At 45.5% G+C, this 24,250-nt stretch overlaps 1 long non-coding RNA gene across 1 annotated transcript; it reads left to right on the forward strand.

Annotated features, from left to right (window-relative positions):
- The first annotated feature begins 11 nt into the window (after positions 1 to 11).
- On the forward strand, positions 12 to 20,410 carry LOC123726792 (uncharacterized). Its single transcript, XR_006758937.1, has 4 exons — positions 12 to 348; positions 651 to 753; positions 16,517 to 16,602; positions 19,338 to 20,410. It is a non-coding gene; the product is annotated as an uncharacterized lncRNA (long non-coding RNA).
- The last annotated feature ends 3,840 nt before the right edge of the window (positions 20,411 to 24,250 follow it).

Raw genomic sequence — 24,250 nt, forward strand, 5'->3', positions numbered from 1 at the left:
TCGTCCCTCCTATTAATATTGAAATGCCAGCTGAAGGGATACTTTTATATAAAAACAACTTCAGTCATTTAAAGTTGAGTATAATAACCAAACGCCAGAATCCAAGCGATATATTGCGACATAACCATTGTAAAACGAATCAGATTTAGATCATTCTTGACATTGTTTCTACACGGACCATCTATAGGACAGGAATGACCGGAAACACATAAGACACAATCACAACAACACACGGGCCTATGTCTAACTAGCTACACGAAATCGAAGTGAAATTGCATAGATAATCTAACAATAGCAACATTTTATGTTACTTTACTCAACTTTTTAAAGAAACGAAACACTGGTAAGGTAAGTACTTCGCATTTGTTTTATTGAAAACCGAGCTAACTAGACGTTAGAAAGAACCGCTAACGTTAGCTCGCTGGTCAAACGTGACATTTGATACTTCGGAAGTTACAACGATATCAAACTGAACGTCACCTTGTATTTAGTTATGATATTACAATCTATGATCAACATTCAGGCATAGTCCTAGGTTCTAAATACATAAAGGTAACAACAGTGGAATGTTTACTGCATTTTATAATTCCAAGTGTCGTGATGATGTTGCCATATGTGGTCTTACTTAGTTGTTTTTCTCGCCTTTGCAGACAGCGTAAGGAGTCAGTATGTTCAGTTTTTTCGGACATCGTAATAAAGACTCTTACAAGAAGTCATCGTCAGAGGGGGATACAGATGGGTTCGTGATAATCGGTGAGAAACACACGAAACTTCATCTTGCTCAATTTGTAAGAGTGAGAAATGTAAATCTGCTATATGTAAATCAACGTCTAGATGCTCAACAGAACTTTGAGGTTTCAGGCCATCCTACTGCTCAGTAGGCTCCGGTCAGTTTGGAAACCAACACTCACCATCTAACAAGTTGGGCGGAACACACACTCAAAGTAATGGTGTGATTATCATTTAATCCATGAAATGTGTGGATTCCACAATGCTCTTCTGGTTGTACAAATCTTGTTTCATAAATCAATGTCTCTAAATGGTGGCTGGGCCTCTCCTGATCACCTACTGATATCACCCAGAACAATGCTTTGGGGGTTGTGTCTCAGATAGTTGCACACAATGTTGCCATTGTGTCCAGTACTACTTTATTATAAAATTGTATTTTAAATGTTTCAAATTGCTGTACACATTTAGTCAAGAACATAGGCCTATATTTTGAGTTTCTTGTTCCTTTTTACATTTTATATGAACCATTTTTTATCACCAAGACTAAATCCTGAACCTCTACTTTGTAACACTAAGCTTCAAAAAGAGTCAGTCCATGTACACTAAACAAAAATATAAACGCAACATGTAAAGTGTTGGTCCCATGTTTCATGAGCTGAAATAAAAGATCCCAGAAATGTTCCATACGCACAAAATCTTATTTTGTGCACAAATTTGTTTACATTTATTCTTTGCCAAGATAATCTGGCGTATCAAGAAGCTGATTTAAACAGCATGATCATTACACAGGTGCACCTGTGGGGACAATAAATGGACACTCTAAAATGTGCAGTTTTGTCACATAACACAATGCTACAGATGTCTCACGTTTTGAGGGAGCGTACAATTGGCATGCTGACTGCAGGAATGTCCACCAGAGCTGTTGCCAATTAATTTAAGTTCTCATATGCCACCTCCAAGGCGTTTTAGAGAATTTGGCAGTAAGTCCAACTGGTTTCACAACTCCAGACCAGGACCTCCACATCCGGCTTCTTCAGCTGTGGGATTGTCTGAGACCAGCCACCTGGACAGCGGATGAAACTGTGGGTTTGCACAACCAAAGTATTTCTGCACAAACTGTCTGAAACAGTCTCAGCGAAGCTCATCTGCGTGCTTGTTGTCTTGACTGCAGTTCAACGTTATAACGGACTTCAGTGGGAAAATGCTCACCTTCGATGGCCACTGGTGAAGTGTGCTCTTCATGGATGAATCCCGGTTTCAACTGTACCGGGCAGATGGCATTGTGTGAGCGAGTGATTTGCTGATGTCAACTTTGAAGAGTGCCTCGTGGTGGGGTTAGGGAAAGGGGGATACCTAGTCAGTTGTACAACTGAATGCCTTCAACTGAAATGTGTCTTCCGCATTTAACCCAACCCCTCTGAATCAGAGAGGTGCTGCCTTCATCAACATCCACAGGGTTAACTGCCTTGCTCAGGGGCAGAACGACAGATTTTTACCTTGTCAGCTCAGGGATTCGATCCAGCAACATTTTGGTTACTGGCCCAAAGCTCTAACCACTAGGCTACCTGCTGGTTATGGTTTGGGCAGGCATAAGCTACAGACAACGAACACAATTGCATTTTATCGATGGCAATTTGAATGCTAAGAGATATCGTGACGAAATCCTGAGGCCCATTGTCGTGCCATTCATCCGCCGCCGTAACCTCATGTTTCGGCATGATAATACACGGCCCCATGTCGCAAGGATCTGTACACAATTTCTGGAAGCTGAAAATGTCCCAGTTCTTCCATGGCCTGCATACTCACCAGACATATGTCACCAATTGAGCATGTTTGGGATGTGTACAACAGCGTGTTCCAGTTCCCGCCAATGTCTAGTAACTTCACACAGCCATTGAAGAGGAGTGGGACAACATTCCACAGGCCACAATCAACGCCTGATCAACTCAATGGGAAGGAGATGTCGTGCTGCATGAGGCAAGTGGTGATCACACCAGATACTGACTGGTTTTCTGATCCATAACGCTACCTTTAGGTATCTGTGACGAACGGATTAGAGGTAGACCGATTAATCGGATTGGCCGATTTTTAATTAGGGCCGATTTCAAGTTTTCATAACAAACGAAAATCGGTATTTTTGGACGCCGATTATTGTTTTTTAATATTTTTTTTAACCTTTTATTTAACTAGGCAAGACAGTTAACAACACATTCTTATTTTCAATGACGGCCTAGGAACGGTGGGTTAACTGCCTTGTTCAGGGGCAGAACGATTTGTACCTTGTCAGCTCGGGGATTCAATCTTGCAACCTTACGGTTAACTAGTCCAAAACTCTAACCACCTGCTTTACATTGCACTCCACGGAAGCCTGTCTGTCACGCGAATGCAGTAAGAAGACAAGGTAAGTTGCTAGCTAGCATTAAACTTATCTTATAAAAAACAATCAATCAATCATAATCACTAGTTAACTACACATGGTTGATGATATTACTAGTTTATCTAGCCTGTCCTGCATTGCATATAATCGCTTAGGTACACGTAGCTCCAACCATAAACATCAATGCCTTTCTTAAAATCAATACACAAGTATATATTTTTAAACCTGCATATTTAGTTAATATTGCCTGCTAACATTAATTTCTTTTAACTAGGGAAAATGTGTCACCTCTGCAACAGAGTCAGGGTATATGCAGCACTTTGGGCCGCCTGGCTCGTTGCGAACTGTGTGAATGCTATTTCTTCCTAACAAAGACAGCCAACTTCTCCAAACGGGGGATGATTTAATAAAAGCGCATTTGCGAAAAAAGCACAATCGTTGCACGATTGTACCTAACCATAAACATCAATGCCTTTCTTAAAATCAATACACAGAAGTATATATTTTTAAACCTGCATATTTAGCTAAAAGAAATCCAGGTTAGCAGGCAATATTAACCAGGTGAAATTGTGTCATTTCTCTTGTGTGCATTGCACACAGAGTCAGGGTATATGCAACAGTTTGGGCCGCCTGGCTCATTGCGAACTAATTTGCCAGAATTTTACGTAATTATGACATAACATTGAAGGCTGTGCAATGTAACAGGAATATTTAGACTTAGGGATGCCACCCGTTAGATAAAATACAGAACGGTTCCGTATTTCACTGTAAGGAAAAACGTTTTCGAGATGATAGTTTATGGATTCGACCATATTAATGACCAAAGGCTCATATTTCTGTGTGTTATTATGTTATAATTAAGTCTGATTTGATAGAGCAGTCTGACTGAGCGGTGGTAGGCAGCAGCAGGCTCGTAAGCATTCATTCAAACAGCACTTTCGTGCGTTTGCCAGCAGCTCTTCAAATTTTCAAATTTATTCAAATCAAATCAAATTTATTTTTATATAGCCCTTCGTACATCAGCTGATATTCTCAAAGTGCTGTACAGAAACGCAGCCTAAAACCCCAAACAGCAAGCAAAGCATGTGAAAGAAGCACGGTGGCTAGGAAAAACTCCCTAGGAAAAACTCCCTAGAAAGGCCAAAAACCTAGGAAGAAACCTAGAGAGGAACCAGGCTATGAGGGGTGGCCAGTCCTCTTCTGGCTGTGCAGGGTGGATATTATAACAGAACATGGTCAAAATGTTAAAATGTTAAAATGTTCATAAATGACCAGCATGGTCAAATAATAATAATCATAGTAGTTGTCGAGGGTGCAACAAGCACGTCCGGTGAACAGGTCAGGGTTCCATAGCCGCAGGCAGAACAGTTGAAACTGGAGCAGCAGCACGGCCAGGTGGACTGGGGACAGCAAGGAGTCATCATACCAGGTAGTCCTGAGGCATGGTCCTAGGGCTCAGGTCCTCCGAGAGAAAGACAGAAAGAGAGAAAGAGAGAATTAGAGAGAGCATATTTAAATACACACAGGACAACCGGATAAGACAAGAGAAATACTCCAGATGTAACAGACTGACCCTAGCCCCCGACACATAAACTACTGCAGCATAAATACTGGAGGCTGAGACAGGAGGGATCAGAAGACACTGTGGCCCCATCCGATGATACCCGGGACAGGGCCAAACAGGCAGGATATAACCCCACCCACTTTGCCAAAGCACAGCCCCACACCACTAGAGGGATGTCTCCAACCACCAACTTACCGTCCTAAGACAAGGCCGAGTATAGCCCACAACGATCTCCGCCATGGCACAACCCAAGGGGGGGGCCAACCCAGACAGGAAGACCACGTCAGTGACTCAACCCACTCAAGTGACGCACCCCTCCCATGGACGGCATGGAAGAACACCAGTAGGCCAGTGACTCAGCCTCTGTAAAAGGGTTAGAGGCAGAGAATCCCAGTGGAAAGAGGGGAACCGGCAAGGCAGAGACAGCAAGGGCGGTTCGTTGCTCCAGCCTTTCCGTTCACCTTCACACTCCTGGGCCAGACATACTTAATCATAGGACCTACTGAAGAGATAAGTCTTCAGTAAAGACTTAAAGGTTGAGACTGAGTCTGCGTCTCTCACATTGGTAGGCAGACCATTCCATAAAAATGGAGCTCTATAGGAGAAAGCCCTACCTCCAGCCGTTTGCTTAGAAATTCTAGGGACAATTCGCTGTGCTTCAAGGAGTGCGCTGTTTGACTTCAAACATATCAACTCCCAAGATTAGGCTGGTGTAACCCATGTGAAATGGCTAGCTAGTTAGCGGGTCGCGCTGATAGCGTTTCAAACGTCACTCGCTCTGAGACTTGGAGTAGTTGTTCCCCTTGCTCTGCATGGGTAACGCTGCTTCGAGGGTGGCTGTTGTCGATGTGTTCCTGGTTCGAGCCCAGGTAGGAGCGAGGAGAGGGACGGAAGCTATACTGTTACACTGGCAATACTAAAGTGCCTATAAGAACATCCAATAGTCAAAGGTATATGAAATACAAATCGTATAGAGAGAAATAGTCCTATAATTCCTATAAAAACTACAACCCAAAACTTCTTACCTGGGAATAATGAAGACTCATGTTAAAAGGAACCACCAGCTTTCATATGTTCTCATGTTCTGAGCAAGGAACTTAAACGTTAGCTTTCTTACATGGCACATATTGCACTTTTACTTTCTTCTCCAACACTTAGTTTTTGCATTATTTTAAACCAAATTGAACGTTTCATTATTTATTTGAGGCTAAATTGATTTTATTGATGTATTATATTAAGTTAAAATAAGTGTTCATTCAGTATTGTTGTAATTGTCATTATTACAAATACATTTTCTTTTAAATTGGCCGATTTAATCGGTATCGGCTTTTTGGTCTTCCAATAATCGGCATCGGCGTTGAAAAATCATAATCGGTTGACCTCGGATGCATGTGAAATCCATAGATTATTTAAATTGACTGATACCTTATGAACTGTAACTCGGTAAAATCTTAAATTATTGCATGATACTTTTTTATATTTTTGTTCCGTGTTGTTTTAAGTATGTCACCAGCATTGAATAATGTCTTTCAACACTTGAGGTTGAGATGAACCTGAAATGAAAGTAAGGCGTTGCAGAACAGTTTTCTCGTGCTCATGGGCACGGTAATTTTGCATAACAAGAAATGAGCATAATATAGGATTGCTACATGCTTTACTGAAAAATGAAGGTAAATCCTGCCAATTTTGAAGGTTCAATGCAAGAACCTCCTTTTAGTACCTTTTCAAATTCTAAGCCTCAAATAATGAAGATGTTATTGGAAGCTCCCTCCCCCTCTTTCCTCTACCAGTAAAGAGCAGTATAATTGGCTCTTTAAAAAAACGGCGTTGACTGGGAGCGCTGCTGGTGGACCTGGGTTCAAATACTACTCAGTCATTTCAAATACTTTAGCTGGGCTTGATTGGGCTTGCCTGGTGCAATGGAACCAATAAAGTAGTCACAAAAGTGCAAATGCAACCCATCTGGCACTCCAGACAGGTTAAAGCCAACGCCAAACGTATTTAAAGTGATTTCAAATAGTATTTGAACCCAGCTTTGGCTGTTGGTGGAGCAGTAGACACAGATGGTCAGGAGTTGTATGTTTCTCTTGGCAGACAGAAGAGAGCCGGTCTCAGAGCCAGCGTTTCTTCCCAGATAAAGTAGAAAGTCTGACTGAGCTCACAGACGTTCTAGTGTAAACCCAATGACTGTGCTCTGTTTAATCACATTTTCTGTTCAAAGACGCCAATGACTGCGTGTGTTTTTGTAAGGAAGGAAGGGCTCAGTCAGGTGGCTGATGAGGAAACCAGGGAGTTTTGAAAGGTGAATCACCAAAATGGAATTAATAGATTTACTCTGGGTGTAATGAATGTTGATGGGAGTTGTGGTAGTGGCTTTCAATTAAAGTACAGTTAGGCTAATTTGTCCAGCTGCATTGAAAATGAACATTCGTAGACAATTTTTTATTTATAAGTTTATACAGTAAAAAACTATCTGTGAAGGTTAGCTACGCGTTTCCCTGAAATTTGCCATTCACGTTTGCCGTTCGCACCACAGCCTCTTTTCACGTTATACTCTTTCCTGGTACTGATGGCTCCAGACCAAAGGGAGCAGATGTTCTTACAAAGCTGATCTGTGGGGCTCTGTCTGGGTCCCTGTGGCGGGGGGATATCATCTGTCTGGGTCCCTGTGGCGGGGGGCATATCATCTGTCTGGGTCCCTGTGGCGGGGGCATATCATCTGTCTGGGTCCCTGTGGCAGGGGGCATATCATCTGTCTGGGTCCCTGTGGCAGGGGGCATATCATCTGTCTGGGTCCCTGTGGCAGGGGGCATATCATCTGTCTGGGTCCCTGTGGCAGGGGGCATATCATCTGTCTGGGTCCCTGTGGCAGGGGGCATATCATCTGTCTGGGTCCCTGTGACAGGGGGCATATCATCTGTCTGGGTCCCTGTGGCAGGGGGCATATCATCTGTCTGGGTCCCTGTGGCAGGGGGCATATCATCTGGCTGGGTCCCTGTGGCAGGGGGCATATCATCTGTCTGGGTCCCTGTGGCAGGGGGCATATCATCTGTCTGGGTCCCTGTGGCAGGGGGCATATCATCTGTCTGGGTCCCTGTGGCAGGGGGGCATATCATCTGTCTGGGTCCCTGTGGCAGGGGGCATATCATCTGTCTGGGTCCCTGTGGCAGGGGGCGATATCATCCGTCTGGGTCCGTATGGTAAGGGGGGGATATCATCCGTATGGTAAGGGGGGGATATCATCCGTATGGTAAGGGGGGGGATATCATCCGTCTGGGTCCGTATGGTAAGGGGGGGATATCATCCGTCTGGGTCCGTATGGTAAGGGGGGATATCATCCGTCTGGGTCCGTATGGTAAGGGGGGGATATCATCCGTCTGGGTCCGTATGGTAAGGGGGGGATATCATCCGTCTGGGTCCGTATGGTAAGGGGGGATATCATCCGTCTGGGTCCGTATGGTAAGGGGGGGATATCATCCGTATGGTAAGGGGGGATATCATCCGTATGGTAAGGGGGGGGATATCATCCGTCTGGGTCCGTATGGTAAGGGGGGATATCATCCGTCTGGGTCCGTATGGTAAGGGGGGATATCATCCGTCTGGGTCCGTATGGTAAGGGGGATATCATCCGTCTGGGTCCGTATGGTAAGGGGGGGATATCATCCGTCTGGGTCCGTATGGTAAGGGGGGGATATCATCCGTCTGGGTCCGTATGGTAAGGGGGGGATATCATCCGTCTGGGTCCGTATGGTAAGGGGGGATATCATCCGTCTGGGTCCGTATGGTAAGGGGGGATATCATCCGTCTGGGTCCGTATGGTAAGGGGGGGATATCATCCGCCTGGGTCCGTATGGTAAGGGGGGGGATATCATCCGTCTGGGTCCGTATGGTAAGGGGGGGATATCATCCGTCTGGGTCCGTATGGTAAGGGGGGATATCATCCGTCTGGGTCCGTATGGTAAGGGGGGGGATATCATCCGTCTGGGTCCGTATGGTAAGGGGGGGGGATATCATCCGTCTGGGTCCGTATGGTAAGGGGGGGATATCATCCGTCTGGGTCCGTATGGTAAGGGGGGATATCATCCGTATGGTAAGGGGGGGATATCATCCGCCTGGGTCCGTATGGTAAGGGGGGGATATCATCCGTATGGTAAGGGGGGGATATCATCCGTCTGGGTCCGTATGGTAAGGGGGGATATCATCCGTCTGGGTCCGTATGGTAAGGGGGGGGATATCATCCGTCTGGGTCCGTATGGTAAGGGGGGGGATATCATCCGTCTGGGTCCGTATGGTAAGGGGGGATATCATCCGTATGGTAAGGGGGGATATCATCCGTATGGTAAGGGGGGATATCATCCGTATGGTAAGGGGGGATATCATCCGTATGGGTCCGTATGGTAAGGGGGATATCATCCGTCTGGGTCCGTATGGTAAGGGGGGATATCATCCGTCTGAGTCCGTATGTTAAGGGGGGATATCATCCGTCTGGGTCCGTATGTTAAGGGGGGATATCATCCGTCTGGGTCCGTATGGTAAGGGGGGATATCATCCGTCTGGGTCCGTATGGTAAGGGGGGGATATCATCCGTCTGGGTCCGTATGGTAAGGGGGGATATCATCCGCCTGGGTCCGTATGGTAAGGGGGGATATCATCCGTATGGTAAGGGGGGGATATCATCCGTCTGGGTCCGTATGGTAAGGGGGGGATATCATCCGTCTGGGTCCGTATGGTAAGGGGGGGATATCATCCGTCTGGGTCCGTATGGTAAAGGGGGATATCATCTGTCTGGGTCCGTATGGTAAAGGGGGGGATATCATCTGTCTGGGTCCGTATGGTAAAGGGGGGGTATCAACTGTCTGGGTCCGTATGGTAAGGGGGGGGGATATCATCTGTCTGGGTCCGTATGGTAAAGGGGGGGGGGTATCATCTGTCTGGGTCCGTATGGTGGGGGGTTGATATCATGTGCCACTCTATTAACCGTTCACTTTCCCAGCCAGCAGCCTGCCGGTTGGGTAGGTTCAGGCTGAGGCTGTGGGAGAGAAACCCTGCCCACTGGGATTTTCCGCTGGGATTGGGAGGCTGGCAGCAGGATCCTCTGTGGCCCTTCTCGCTTCCATCCACATTTGGTTATTCAGGCAGAGAGAAATCCTCTTTGGGAAAGAGAGCGAGGGAGAGAAGGCAGTGCATTAAAAAATGAGACCCCCCCCCCCTTTTTATGATTTTTTAGTGAAAGAGCTGTTATTTATTTTTATGGCTGGGTTTTCAGCCTCTCTAGGTTTTGGCCCACAGCATGACTTCACAATCTGATTATTCAGACCAATAACCAGTCATCTTTTATTTTCATTTGTATGCTCTTTCTTTGAAGGGGTAAGCGGGGTAGACTAGACTATCTGCCAGTCAGGGCTGTGTATTCAAATATATACAAATTTGTATCAACACGCCCACATGATCAGACTGAGCATTTCTATGGCCAAAGGAAGCTCAGGGAAATAAATTACAAAAAAATATATTTAGTTATTTTCATGAAATAAACACACACAGTGATTTTATTAGACATACAGTGTGATTTAAACATTTTATATAAAAAAAGATTGTTTTCCCTTAAAGACTGCATGCAATCTGCAGAGTCTACCCCTGACACTAGATGGCGGGATGGCTCACATTTCTCAGGGGCCATGGAGTTTAATCTCATTTACCTCAGAAGATTAGCTAATTAGCTATTACAATAACAACGAATCCCTCTTCCCAGTCTAAGCTGTTCATCTGTAACACCACATTTTTTTGTCCTGTCAGATGGAATAAGATGAGAAAGGATTTGTTTTTATCTCCCTAGTCATCTCTGTGACGATCCAAGTCGAGGGCCTTCAGTCCCTCAAAGGCAGGATGTGTGTTTGCACATCCCTGTCTGACGCTGACACTCTTGAGGAGTGGGCCTGGTTGACTGCTGAAGTCATGAGCAGCTGCCTGTGCCTTTTCTGGGAGCCCATCTCCCTCTCTCACAGGCTCTAATCCCAGCCGGTAGACAGACCATAGCCTTACTTGTATTTGGGTGGCTGTCAGTGTCTACAGTCTCACGACAGTTGAAGTTGTCTCTTTCACTAACCTCATGTTCAATAAGCCTACACCCCCACACCACATTAATTTGAACCTTTGTCCTCAACTGTTGTTTTTGTGTCTAAAGTCTTTATTTATTTAGCTCAGATAGTAGGCCACTCAGTAGCAATTGCCACTGTTTTCCAGGGAGTCCTAAAATCATTACAGGTAATGCAAGGGTGTGCATCGTGCATGTGAGTTCATAAGTGTTTTAGTCATTGATCACTGGTCGCTTAAGAGAAGATTGTGACTTAACCCATCCAGAAAATAAACCTGAGGCTAACAGTGTCTATCATTAGTAGAGCTAGTTTGTTCTATCCTATCTGGACTGGCAGAGCTGTTTTTAAAAGAAGCCTGCTAGCCTGACAAGCTGCATGTCATTGTCAAGGTCCACACTCTAAGCAGGTCACACAACTCCAGCATGAATCATGACATAACGTGATGTCATTGACAAGGTCCACACTGCACAGAGCAGGTCGATGCAGAATGTAACTGTGCTCCTTTTCATTCCTCTTCGCTTGTGTTAAGTTGATCAGCTCATGATCCAAACCAGAACGTTTTAGGCCCCTCTCCTGCCCTGGCACCGTTTAGACAAGATTTTCATTTTGACGTCTTTTTTTTTTGCCAGTCCAGTTTCCACTGGCAATTATCCAAACACACAAAGTGAATGTGTTTTCACGATGTTGAACATGAAAACAACATGCAGCCTTACAATAATGTGAAGTCAAGTACAACCGAACTAACCTGTCCTCTGTATCATAAAGCAGAGATTGTGTGTGATATATATATATACTTATTTCAGTGCTTTAGGCTGGTTATCCCTCTCTCCTGAAGGATTTAGTGAATGGGAGAAATACATTCCTGCATGCTATTGAGCAGACGGATGCATGCTCTATGTTTTACTGACAGCGAGAGAGAGGCCTGTGTCTAACTGACTGAGTCCAGAGACAAGGCCATGCATGTACAATGCTGACGACACATAGAGGTGAATATAGGCTAGGCTTACTTTACATGGCATTATTTAGATGCCCTTGTTGTCTTAGGACTTGCACTGCTTGCTGTGGAATAATGAGTGCTTTGTAGGTGAACAATGCTTACCATGCCAAGAATTAATTCCCAGATGTGGATGGAAATCTGGGCTTGTCAGGAAATTGAGAGAAGAGCTAGGGATATTTTTGTACCTGTAGGCCTGAGGGGGGGGAAATCAAAGCTATAAATTCAAGGCATAAAAGGCACTTATATTGCATACTTCTATACCTCAAACATGGATGGAAATATGAATATCCATCATAACAATAAATTAAGACAATAGACAAAATATTTGTATTAAAATAAAACTAATCTGAGCTTGATGTTAGTGAAGCTGAGAGACATTGTACTACTAGACTAGAGTGAGCTGATAGATCCCATTGTTCCTGTGTAGAGTAGGGTAACCTTTGTTTTTTCAGGGTGCTCTGGGCCTCAATTCCCTCTCATGGAGATAATTTAACCCTCTGTAGACGCACTGAGCTCAGATCAAAGGAAGCTGGTGAGATCAGGGAGGATGACTCCATGCTGGAGAGCGAGTTCACTCCCAGAGGAGAGGGGTAGGAGTGGAGATGGAAATGGTTACAGAGGGAAGGAAAAAGGGAGGGAGGAGGGTTTGAAAAGTGTTTATCTGTGGACATTGACAACATGCAGTCAATTAGTCTAGTTACTAAGGTCCAGTAGTTGTCCCCCAGATGACATGATGCAAGAGGAATGGGGTTGGGGACATTTTTATTTTTACCTTTTTATTTAACTAGGCAAGTCAGTTAATAAGAACACATTCTTATTTTCAATGATGGCCTAGGAACAGTGGGTTAACTGCCTTGTTCAGGGGCAGAACGACAGATTTGTACCTTGTCAGCTCGGGGATTCGAACTTGCAAACTTTCGGTTACTAGCCCAACGCTTTAACCACTAGGCTACCCTGCCGCCATAGGCTAGGTTACACCAGGGTGAGGGTTGTGGACACAGGCTTGGTTACACCAGAGAGAGGGTTGTGAACAGGCTAGGTTACACCAGAGAGAGGGTTGTGAACATAGGCTAGGTTACACCAGAGAGAGGGTTAGGAACATAGGCTAGGTTACACCAGGGAGAGGGTTGGGAACATAGGCTAGGTTACACCAGGGAGAGGGTTGGGAACATAGGCTAGGTTACACCAGGGAGAGGGTTGGGAACATAGGCTAGGTTACACCAGGGAGAGGGTTGGGAACATAGGCTAGGTTACACCAGGGAGAGGGTTGGGAACATAGGCTAGGTTACACCAGGGAGAGGGTTGGGAACATAGGCTAGGTTACACCAGGGAGAGGGTTGGGAACATAGGCTAGGTTACACCAGGGAGAGGGTTGGGAACATAGGCTAGGTTACACCAGGGAGAGGGTTGGGAACATAGGCTAGGTTACACCAGGGAGAGGGTTGGGAACATAGGCTAGGTTACACCAGGGAGAGGGTTGGGAACATAGGCTAGGTTACACCAGGGAGAGGGTTGGGAACATAGGCTAGGTTACACCAGGGAGAGGGTTGGGAACATAGGCTAGGTTACACCAGGGAGAGGGTTGGGAACATAGGCTAGGTTACACCAGGGAGAGGGTTGGGAACATAGGCTAGGTTACACCAGGGAGAGGGTTGGGAACATAGGCTAGGTTACACCAGGGAGAGGGTTGGGAACATAGGCTAGGTTACACCAGGGAGAGGGTTGGGAACATAGGCTAGGTTACACCAGGGAGAGGGTTGGGAACATAGGCTAGGTTACACCAGGGAGAGGGTTGGGAACATAGGCTAGGTTACACCAGGGAGAGGGTTGGGAACATAGGCTAGGTTACACCAGGGAGAGGGTTGGGAACATAGGCTAGGTTACACCAGGGAGAGGGTTGGGAACATAGGCTAGGTTACACCAGGGAGAGGGTTGGGAACATAGGCTAGGTTACACCAGGGAGAGGGTTGGGAACATAGGCTAGGTTACACCAGGGAGAGGGTTGGGAACATAGGCTAGGTTACACCAGGGAGAGGGTTGGGAACATAGGCTAGGTTACACCAGGGAGAGGGTTGGGAACATAGGCTAGGTTACACCAGGGAGAGGGTTGGGAACATAGGCTAGGTTACACCAGGGAGAGGGTTGGGAACATAGGCTAGGTTACACCAGGGAGAGGGTTGGGAACATAGGCTAGGTTACACCAGGGAGAGGGTTGGGAACATAGGCTAGGTTACACCAGGGAGAGGGTTGGGAACATAGGCTAGGTTACACCAGGGAGAGGGTTGGGAACATAGGCTAGGTTACACCAGGGAGAGGGTTGGGAACATAGGCTAGGTTACACCAGGGAGAGGGGTTGGGGAACATAGGCTAGGTTACACCAGGGAGAGGGTTGGGAACATAGGCTAGGTTACACCAGGGAGAGGGTTGGGAACATAGGCTAGGTTACACCAGGGAGAGGGTTGGGAACATAGGCTAGGTTACACCAGGGAGAGGGTTGGGAACATAGGCTAGGTTACACCAGGGAGAGGGTTGGGAACATAGGCTAGGTTACACCAGGGAGAGGGTTGGGAACATAGGCTAGGTTACACCAGGGAGAGGGTTGGGAACATAGGCTAGGTTACACCAGGGAGAGGGTTGGGAACATAGGCTAGGTTACACCAGGGAGAGGGTTGGGAACATAGGCTAGGTTACACCAGGGAGAGGGTTGGGAACATAGGCTAGGTTACACCAGGGAGAGGGTTGGGAACATAGGCTAGGTTACGCCAGGGAGAGGGTTGGGAACATAGGCTAGGTTACGCCAGGGAGAGGGTTGGGAACATAGGCTAGGCTACGCCAGGGAGAGGGTTGGGAACAGGTTAGGCTACGCCAGGGAGAGGGTTGGGAACAGGTTAGGTTACGCCAGAGAGAGGGTTGGGGACAGGCTAGGTTACGCCAGGGAGAGGGTTGGGGACAGGCTAGGTTACGCCAGGGAGAGGGTTGGGAACATAGGCTAGGTTACGCCAGGGAGAGGGTTGGGAACATAGGCTAGGTTACGCCAGGGAGAGGGTTGGGAACATAGGCTAGGGTTACGCCAGGGAGAGGGTTGGGAACATAGGCTAGGGTTACGCCAGGGAGAGGGTTGGGAACATAGGCTAGGTTACGCCAGGGAGAGGGTTGGGAACATAGGCTAGGTTACGCCAGGGAGAGGGTTGGGAACATAGGCTAGGTTACACCAGGGAGAGGGTTGGGAACATAGGCTAGGTTACACCAGGGAGAGGGTTGGGAACATAGGCTAGGTTACACCAGGGAGAGGGGTTGGGAACATAGGCTAGGTTACACCAGGGAGAGGGTTGGGAACATAGGCTAGGTTACACCAGGGAGAGGGTTGGGAACATAGGCTAGGTTACACCAGGGAGAGGGTTGGGAACATAGGCTAGGTTACACCAGGGAGAGGGTTGGGAACATAGGCTAGGTTACACCAGGGAGAGGGTTGGGAACATAGGCTAGGTTACACCAGGGAGAGGGTTGGGAACATAGGCTAGGTTACACCAGGGAGAGGGGTTGGGAACATAGGCTAGGTTACACCAGGGAGAGGGTTGGGAACATAGGCTAGGTTACACCAGGGAGAGGGTTGGGAACATAGGCTAGGTTACACCAGGGAGAGGGTTGGGAACATAGGCTAGGTTACACCAGGGAGAGGGTTGGGAACATAGGCTAGGTTACACCAGGGAGAGGGTTGGGAACATAGGCTAGGTTACACCAGGGAGAGGGTTTGGGAACATAGGCTAGGTTACACCAGGGAGAGGGTTGGGAACATAGGCTAGGTTACACCAGGGAGAGGGGTTGGGAACATAGGCTAGGTTACACCAGGGAGAGGGTTGGGAACATAGGCTAGGTTACACCAGGGAGAGGGTTGGGAACATAGGCTAGGTTACACCAGGGAGAGGGGTTGGGAACATAGGCTAGGTTACACCAGGGAGAGGGTTGGGAACATAGGCTAGGTTACACCAGGGAGAGGGTTGGGAACATAGGCTAGGTTACACCAGGGAGAGGGTTGGGAACATAGGCTAGGTTACACCAGGGGAGAGGGTTGGGAACATAGGCTAGGTTACACCAGGGAGAGGGGTTGGGAACATAGGCTAGGTTACGCCAGGGAGAGGGTTGGGAACATAGGCTAGGTTACGCCAGGGAGAGGGTTGGGAACATAGGCTAGGTTACGCCAGGGAGAGGGTTGGGAACATAGGCTAGGCTACGCCAGGGAGAGGGTTGGGAACAGGTTAGGCTACGCCAGGGAGAGGGTTGGGAACAGGTTAGGTTACGCCAGAGAGAGGGTTGGGGACAGGCTAGGTTACGCCAGGGAGAGGGTTGGGGACAGGCTAGGTTACGCCAGGGAGAGGGTTGGGGACAGGCTAGGTCACGCCAGGGAGAGGGTTGGGGACAGGCTAGGCTACACCAGAGAGAGCTGCAGGCGTGCTCTGGTCCACGTCGTGCTCTGTGGAACTGTATTGTTAACTGTGTTAATGCTGTGTAATCCATTAATGTGATCAGAAGGCCACTCTACTCGTTAAACCACATCTAATCACCCAACTGACCTGGTTGTCCCAATGAAGGAAAAAATACACCAATCAGGTGTACTTCTGTTACGAAGACCACTAGGAAAGTAGGACTTGGACAGGGGTCTAGAAGTGGGACTCATGCACATGTATGTTGATGAAGAATCTAGGCCTAAGCCCACAGTGTATAATGACACAATGTCTCTTGTTTTTTTTTCTCTCCAGGAGAAACTGTTGAGGAACAGAGGCAGAAGATCCAAAACGTGAACATCAGCAAACCATCATGTAACGTCATAGTGCAACCATCAAAGGTGATTGTCTTTATAACCAGGGGGCAGCGCTATGCAGAACATACAGTATAACGCTCCCTATGGGATCTGGTCAAAAGTAGCACACCATATAGATGATAGGCCGATGGGCTGTCATTTAGGACGCAACCTGGGTTGCGTTACTCAAAATGGCCAAGATGTCCGTCATGCATGTGCTGTACCAGGAAACACAACTGTTGTAGACTTAAACGGACAGCAGTGAGACTGACTGACTTAAAGGACTGTGAGTTTGCTTTCTTCTTCTCTGTCTGGCCTAGCTCATCCTGCCTTAATACATACTGCCTACAGTCAGTCTGCTGCTGCTGTGTTGGTGACAGATGCTGAGTGGCATGGGTGTGATCCTGTAAACTCACACACACACACAGAGGCTTGCGGGCCAACGCATGCAACTACCATTCAGCACGCTCCATGCCTGCTACACTGGGTCTGGACTGAAGTCTGGACATATGGTGGCTGTAGAAAAGCTCTATTGTGTTGCTGCTAGTTGTCCGTATGATCTGGTTAGCGCTACTAGTCCTTGAAGTCGCCTGTGGCCATTATGGGTTTAATCAAGGGCAATATGTCAATGGAAGCTGTGTGTGTGTGTGTGTTGGAGATTCATATGGTGACATTGCACTGCAGCTTGGCTCCCGTTGTTCAATGAGTGAGATCTACGGTGTGCCGTGCCCTGCCCTTTCATGTTGTGCACACAGGAAGTTACAGACCCATGACCTTCATACTGTACAGACACCTACCTACAACACTATAAACCTGGTCTGCTTCAGGATGGGCTATATATGACAAATCGAGAGGGACAGATGGTGGGACACTACCTACAGTGTTCTGTATTGGTTGTTACAGAGGTTATATTAGGCTATAGTGGTTAAGGTTTAAAAATGTAAGCTTATTTTATATATGAAGTGGTAGAAGTTATGAAAAATAAGGAAAAGACCACATGCTGCTGTTCATGCTCCCAGGTGAGTCCTCATCATCGTGTTTGAGAGCACAAACACTCTGAGACTCATTAAAGGATGTTTCCGTGGTTACGTCCCAACTGAATGTTATGTTAATTGCAGAGGAATAAGCCATTTCCTGTAACAACATCTTCTGTGCATTTAGGCTTTCATTCGGTCTTAATTACAAGGCCCAAAGCACAGCTTAAGTCTCCAATCTAGCACTTGGTGTGTACACCGGATCCTTTTGAATTAACGAAGTCAGTTAAACAGTAGGCCTATAATATCATGGAAGACACAGGCTAAAAATCATTTTGTGTGGCGCTTGCTTGTGTTTTGTGGTACACTCACTAGTATGCTAGTTGAGTTTTAATGTCACATGCACAAGTACAGTGAAATGCCTTTCTTGCAAACTCAAAACCCAACAATGCAATAATCAATGTATTACTAGAAGGGGAAAAAAAGAGATAAGAATATGAAATACACAATTAAGTAACTAAGCGTACTATATACAGAAAATATTTAAAGTCAGTTCCAATACCATATTTACATGTGCAGGAATACTGGAATGATGGCGGTAGATATGTAAAGGGTAAGGTGACTAGGCAACAGGATATAAGATAAACAGAGTAGCAGCAGCTTGGAAGGTAAGTGGGTGTGCGGGTGTGTAGAGTAAATGTATGTGCAATTTATGTGTGAGTGAGCAAATGATGGTGTGTGTGTGTTGGAGTGATAGTGTGGGTGAGTGTGTAGGGCCCTGTGTGTGTGTGCATAGAGACAGTTCAAATATTGAAATAGGTCAATAAAGATCGAAGTAAACTTGGGCCGTGTAGGTATTTTGTTAACTATTTATCCGTCGTATTGCTTGGGGATAGAAGTTGTTCAGGGAGCCTGTTGGTGTCAGACTTGATGCACCGGCACCTCTTGCCGTGCGGCAGCAGAGAAAATAGTCTATGGCTTGGGTGGTTAGAGTCTTTGACGATTTTCCGGGCCTTCTTTTCTCACTGCCTGATATAGAGGTTCTAGATGGCAGGGAGCTCGGTCCCAGTGATGTACTGGGCTGTCCACACAACCCTCTGTAGCGCCATGCGATCGAGGGTGGAGCTATTGCCATACCAAACAGTGACACAGCCAGTCAATATGCTCGCAATGGTACAGCTGTAAAATGTTTTCAGGATTTGAAGGCCCATGCCAAACCGTTTCAACCTCCAGAGGGGGAAGAGGCACTGTCGCGCCCTTCTTCACAACTATGCGTGTGTGTGTTTTGGACCATTTTTAAGTCTTTAGTGATTTGGACACTGAGGAACTTGAAGCTGTCTACCTGCTCTGCTGCCGCCCTGTCGATGGGGCTGTGCTCGCCCCCCTCCCAATTCCTATAATCCACAATCGGCTCCTTGGTCTTGCATGTGTTGAGGGAGAGGTTGTTGCTCCGACACCATATTGCCAGGTCACTGACCTCCTCCCTGTAGGCTGACTCATCGTCGCCGGTGATCAGGCCTACCACCATTGTCAGCGAACTTCATAATGTTGTTGGAGTCGTGCGTGGCCACACCTTGTGACTTCCTTCATTAGGACTTTGCAGACCTCTGAAACGTCATCTTGACCGTGTCGTGACACTGTTTTGTGTTCGATCACTAGTGTTTTAGTTGCAACCTACCCACCCTTAAATCTGTTTTCATGTTTTGCCAAAAATTTGCCACATTAGTGTTCCTTGTCATGTGTAGCCTACACTTGTTTCTAAATGTAATGCCTGAAGGTGGACATTTTCTCTCCTCTTCTCCCCAGTCTTCCAGTGCGACACCTTCCCAGGCCCACCAGTCTCCAGCCCCGCTCCACCTTCCGTGATCGCCCCATCACCAGGGCCCATGTGGAAGCCCCCTGCCCCCATCGCGGAGGCCCCACCGTCTCTCCCAGAGCTACTAGGAGATGTCCCATTCACCCTGGCCCCCCATGTCCTGGCCATGCAGACAGGGGGTCCCGGGTTCCCCCCTCTTTTCTGAGATGCTGATGTCCCCCCCGAGACATCAACCACAACCTGGCCTCCTTCACTTACGACTTCACCCTGGAGAACTCTGTGCTCTGTGACCATTGACCTGTCTACTTTCTGACTGTATGACCTCTGACCTTTTTGATCTGTCAACCTCTCCTCCAATACCAACCCTTTGTCAACCCTGGGTCGTGTTCATTGGGAAGCAAACAAACAGGGCGGGACAACCTGGGCTTGCCTAATAAGAAAGGCACATTTTTGTTTTCCTTTGCAAAGAGTTTAGCTACATGTGCTCTACTGAACACAACCTTGGACTGTCTTGTCTCGTTACCATTCAGGTTTAGTTTCAGTTCCATGGGGGTCTGTCTGAGAATGGCAGTACTATAATAAACCTGGTTCTGGTGATGATCATCATTAGGTGGGGTCAAAATTGCACCTGCCTGCAGTGATGTAGGTACACACAGTATGTAGGTAGATGGGTACACAGAGTTCCACCTTTTTAAGATTGCGGACTAGGAAAACTAGTTAAGAATGTTAATCACTTGCTGATGCATGTCATAGTAGTGCTGGTTCACTGTTTTAAGTGTGTGTGTGTGTCAGAAGAGCGTTAGCTTCATGTCTGATGATAGGAATGTTTGAACATAGCTGAGGCTGGCATTGAAGAACAGAGTCAGGGTCTAGATTCACCTGCTGTTGTTGTTGGTTTAGGAATCACTGATTGACCTTTTGGGTTTGCACTAATGTACGTACCAGACAGATTTCAAATCGAATCTTAGGAAGGAAATTACTTCTTTATCTGGTTACGTTTTTTTAACCTGGTGTCCTCACCTTTGCCAATGAAGTTTACAAGACAAGACAACAAGACATTTCCAAAAAAGTTTGTGTAGCATAAGCATTTCTACAATGGACCTTTGTAGCTTTTTGATAATGTATTTAAAATGTAAGAATATATATCCCCTAATTTTCAACAGTTATTATCAGGATAGTGTCCTTCTCTTTTGATCATCTTCATTACTTGTTGTAACCTCCCAAACATTGTATTTGTTATTTATTCTGTTTTAGTCTGGGGTTTTTTAACAGACCAAGTTTCCTCCAGTTCTCATGGCACAGTTCAGATTTGAGTGTTTCAAGGTATCCTGTAATATACAGTGCCTTCGGAAAGCATTCAGCCGTCCTAGATTTTTTTCCCCCACATTTTGTTACGTTACAGCCTTATTCTAAAATGGATTAAATAAAACATTTTTCTCAGCAATCTACACACAATAACCAATAATGACAAATTGAAAGCAGGTTTTTAGATATTTTTGCAAATGTATTACAAAAAATAAAAACTACGTATTTACATAAGTATTCAGGCCCTTTGCTATGAGACTTGATATTGAGCTCAGGTGCATCCTGTTTCCATTAATCATCCTTAGATGTTTCTACAACTTCATTGGAGTCCAACTGTGGTAAATTTAGTTGATTGGACATGATTTGGAAAGGCACACACCTGTCTATATAAGGTCCCACAGTTGACAGTTCATGTCAGAGCAAAAACCCAGCCATGAGGTCAAAGGAATTGTCCATAGAGCTCCGAGGCAGGATTGTGTCGAGGCACAGATCTGGGGAAGGGTACCAAATAATTTCTGCAGCATTGAAGGTCCACAAGAACACAGTGGCCTCCATCATTCTTAAATGGAAGAAGTTTGGATCAACCAACACTCTTCCTAAAGCTGGCCGCCCGGCCAAACTGCGCAATCGGGGAGAAGGGCCTTGGTCAGGGAGATGACCAAGAATCCGGTGGTCACTCTGACAGAGCTCCAGAGTTCCTCTGTGAAGATGGGAGAACCTTCCAGAAGGACAACCATCTCTGCAGCACTCCAGCACTCAGGCCTTAATGGTAGTGGCCAGACGGAAGCCACTCCTCATTAAAAGGCACATGACAGTCCGCTTGGAGTTTGCCAAATGGTACCTAAAGACTCTCAGACCATGAGAAACAAGGTTCTCTGGTCTGATGAAACTAAGATTGAACTCTTGGGTCTGAATGCCAAGCGTCACATCTGGAGGAAACCAGGCACTATCCCTACGGTGAAGCATGGTGGTGGCAGCATCATGCTGTGGGGATATTTTTCTGCGGCAGGGACTGGGAGACTAGTCAGGATCGAGGCAAAGATGAACGAAGCAAAGTACAGAGAGATCCATGATGAAAACCTGCTCCAGAGCGCTCAGGACCTCAGACTGGGGTGAAGGTTCACCTTCCAACAGGACAACGACCCTAATCACGTAGCCAAGACAACTCAGGAGTGGCTTTGGGACAAGTCTCTGAATGTCCTTGAGTGGACCAGCCAGATCCCAGACTTGAACCCGATCGAACATCTCTGGAGATACCTGAAAATAGCTGTGCAGCAACGCTCCCCATCCAACCTGACAGAGCTTGAGAGGATCTGCAGAGAAGAATGGGAGAAACTCCCCAAATACAGGTGTGTCAAACTTGTAGTGTCATTCCCAAGAAGACTTGAGGCTGTAATCGCTGCCAAAGGTTCTTCAACAAAGTGCTGAGTAAAGGGTCTGAATAGCTATGTAAATATAATATTTCAGTTTTGTTTTATTTATTTTTATACATTTGCAAAAATGTATAAAAACAGTTTTTGCTTTGTGCATTGTGTGTAGATAAGGATTTTTTAACATCAATTTTAGAATAGGGTAACATAAAAAGGTTGAAAAAGTCAAGGGGTCTGAATACTTGCTGAATTCACTGTATCTATATACTGCATTGCACACTTGTAAACAAATGATCTTGTGAACAATTACACATTCAGTTAACTCTCAATCAAAACTTTTGGACTGCTGTACAAATGGCCAAGAGAAGCCAAATTATATGGCATAATAAACGGTTTATTTTTATGACAATTATTTGAAGTTAACTACTCATAATTAGTTAACTCAAGACAACCACTCAAGAATCTGAAAAAATGGCTCATAAGTTGCACTGGTATTTTCAGTGCAATGTTGTGGTATTCCACATCATGTGAAATCATCCACAGATGCTGCATTTATACAGGCAGCTCAATTCTAATTTCTTATTTTATTTTACTAATCAGATCAGCTCTTTTGACAATAATTGGGCAAAAAAAATCTGAATTTGGTTGCCTGTGTAAAGTTACTTTCTACTGTATACATTAGGAAATGTTTGGTATTGACCCTCTCTGGACAATCCTTTGCTCTGCATAGCTGGAAACCAAGTGTATTCTGTCTGTGTTAAACGACACTGTGGATTTTCCCAGGCCTCTTCCTCTCTTTGTAATTCAATCACTGACCTAACCTTGCATGTTGATTTTGTTTCACAAGCGTGGAAATATACACTTGTTTTCTTTTGTATTTTGGGGACATTTGCGTTTGAGTAACTTTAGTTTGTTTGGTTTACTTGGATGTATTTTGGGGGTTTATTTACAAAGTGGTTCATCTATGTGGTTGTGGTTGTTATGCATGTTTGCTATTAACAAGACATTGTTTTTTATTATTTAATTGTCTTGTCCTGCTGTTTATTTTTTGTCATTTAACTGAGGTTTCTCTAAAGGTGATTGACCTGTAAAAGCATGAGTACTGTATTTGTATTATTAGTAGTAGCTACTACATAGGAAATATGTTGTTATTGGGTTAGAATGTTTTACATGCTCTAACCCAATGACAACATATCCTCTATCTGCCATACTTACCTGCTTCTGTTTTCATAATGGCAGTACCTGAACATCAGCCAAGTATTTGCACGTTATCCTGATATCATGTACCAAGTACTCAGTGTTGGGGAAGCTACTCTGAAAATATTGTTACCAATTACTTCACACTGGAAGAAATTAAGCTACACTAAAGCTACCCTTAAAAAATATACAGTTTACTTCACTAAAGTTACTTTGAAGTGGTAGTCCACTACATCCACATGTAAGTCTGAAATGTCATAGTTGAAAAATGTCAAGAACAGATCCCTCTGTAGTTCGATGTTAACAGAATGTAATTTGTACTATTAATCAAACTATTTTTCAAGTGAAAATTGGACAGGTCTGATGCTGATTTCAACCATATTTTTTTTTGCAAAAATAGTAGTAGAGTTTAGTTCTAGTAGTTAGCTACACCACTACATTGCAAAAAAGTATTTAACTACTGAAAATACTACCTTGATTTGAATTTAGTTAAACTACCACCAAGCTACTTCAAAAATGTAGGTAAATTACTAGTTGAACTACATGAAGTTCACTACTCCCCAACACTGCAACTTCAAATTGATATTAAGAGTTTATGAAGGATGTTACATGCAATAGTACATCCGGTAAACCTCAACATTCAGTTGTGGGTTCTTTGAAAATGTAGCCTACCTGTGAAGAAGTTTGAATGGCACTTTAAAATCAAACTATTTTACATTGTGGTATATCTGGAAAGTTTACACCCCCCTTATTCTGAACCCGGTCTTCAGCTTCACTTCTTTTTCAGTCCTTGTCCAATGCCTTTTACATGTGCAATATGCGAAATGGCTCTGCCATTTCCTGGTTGCTAAAAATCTAATAGTTTGCTAAATATTGTATTTTCTGTACAAAACCAAAAGTAATAGATGCAGAAGACAACTTATAGCGCACTTGGAACAGATCTACCACTTCTTAGACTTGCTTTCAATGAGAGCAACAGACTGTATCTATGACTTATATTTCTATGTGAATTTGGTCGGTCGCCCAAAAAG

This window comes from Salmo salar, chromosome ssa14, assembly GCF_905237065.1.
Source record: "Salmo salar chromosome ssa14, Ssal_v3.1, whole genome shotgun sequence".
NCBI lineage: Eukaryota > Metazoa > Chordata > Actinopteri > Salmoniformes > Salmonidae > Salmo > Salmo salar.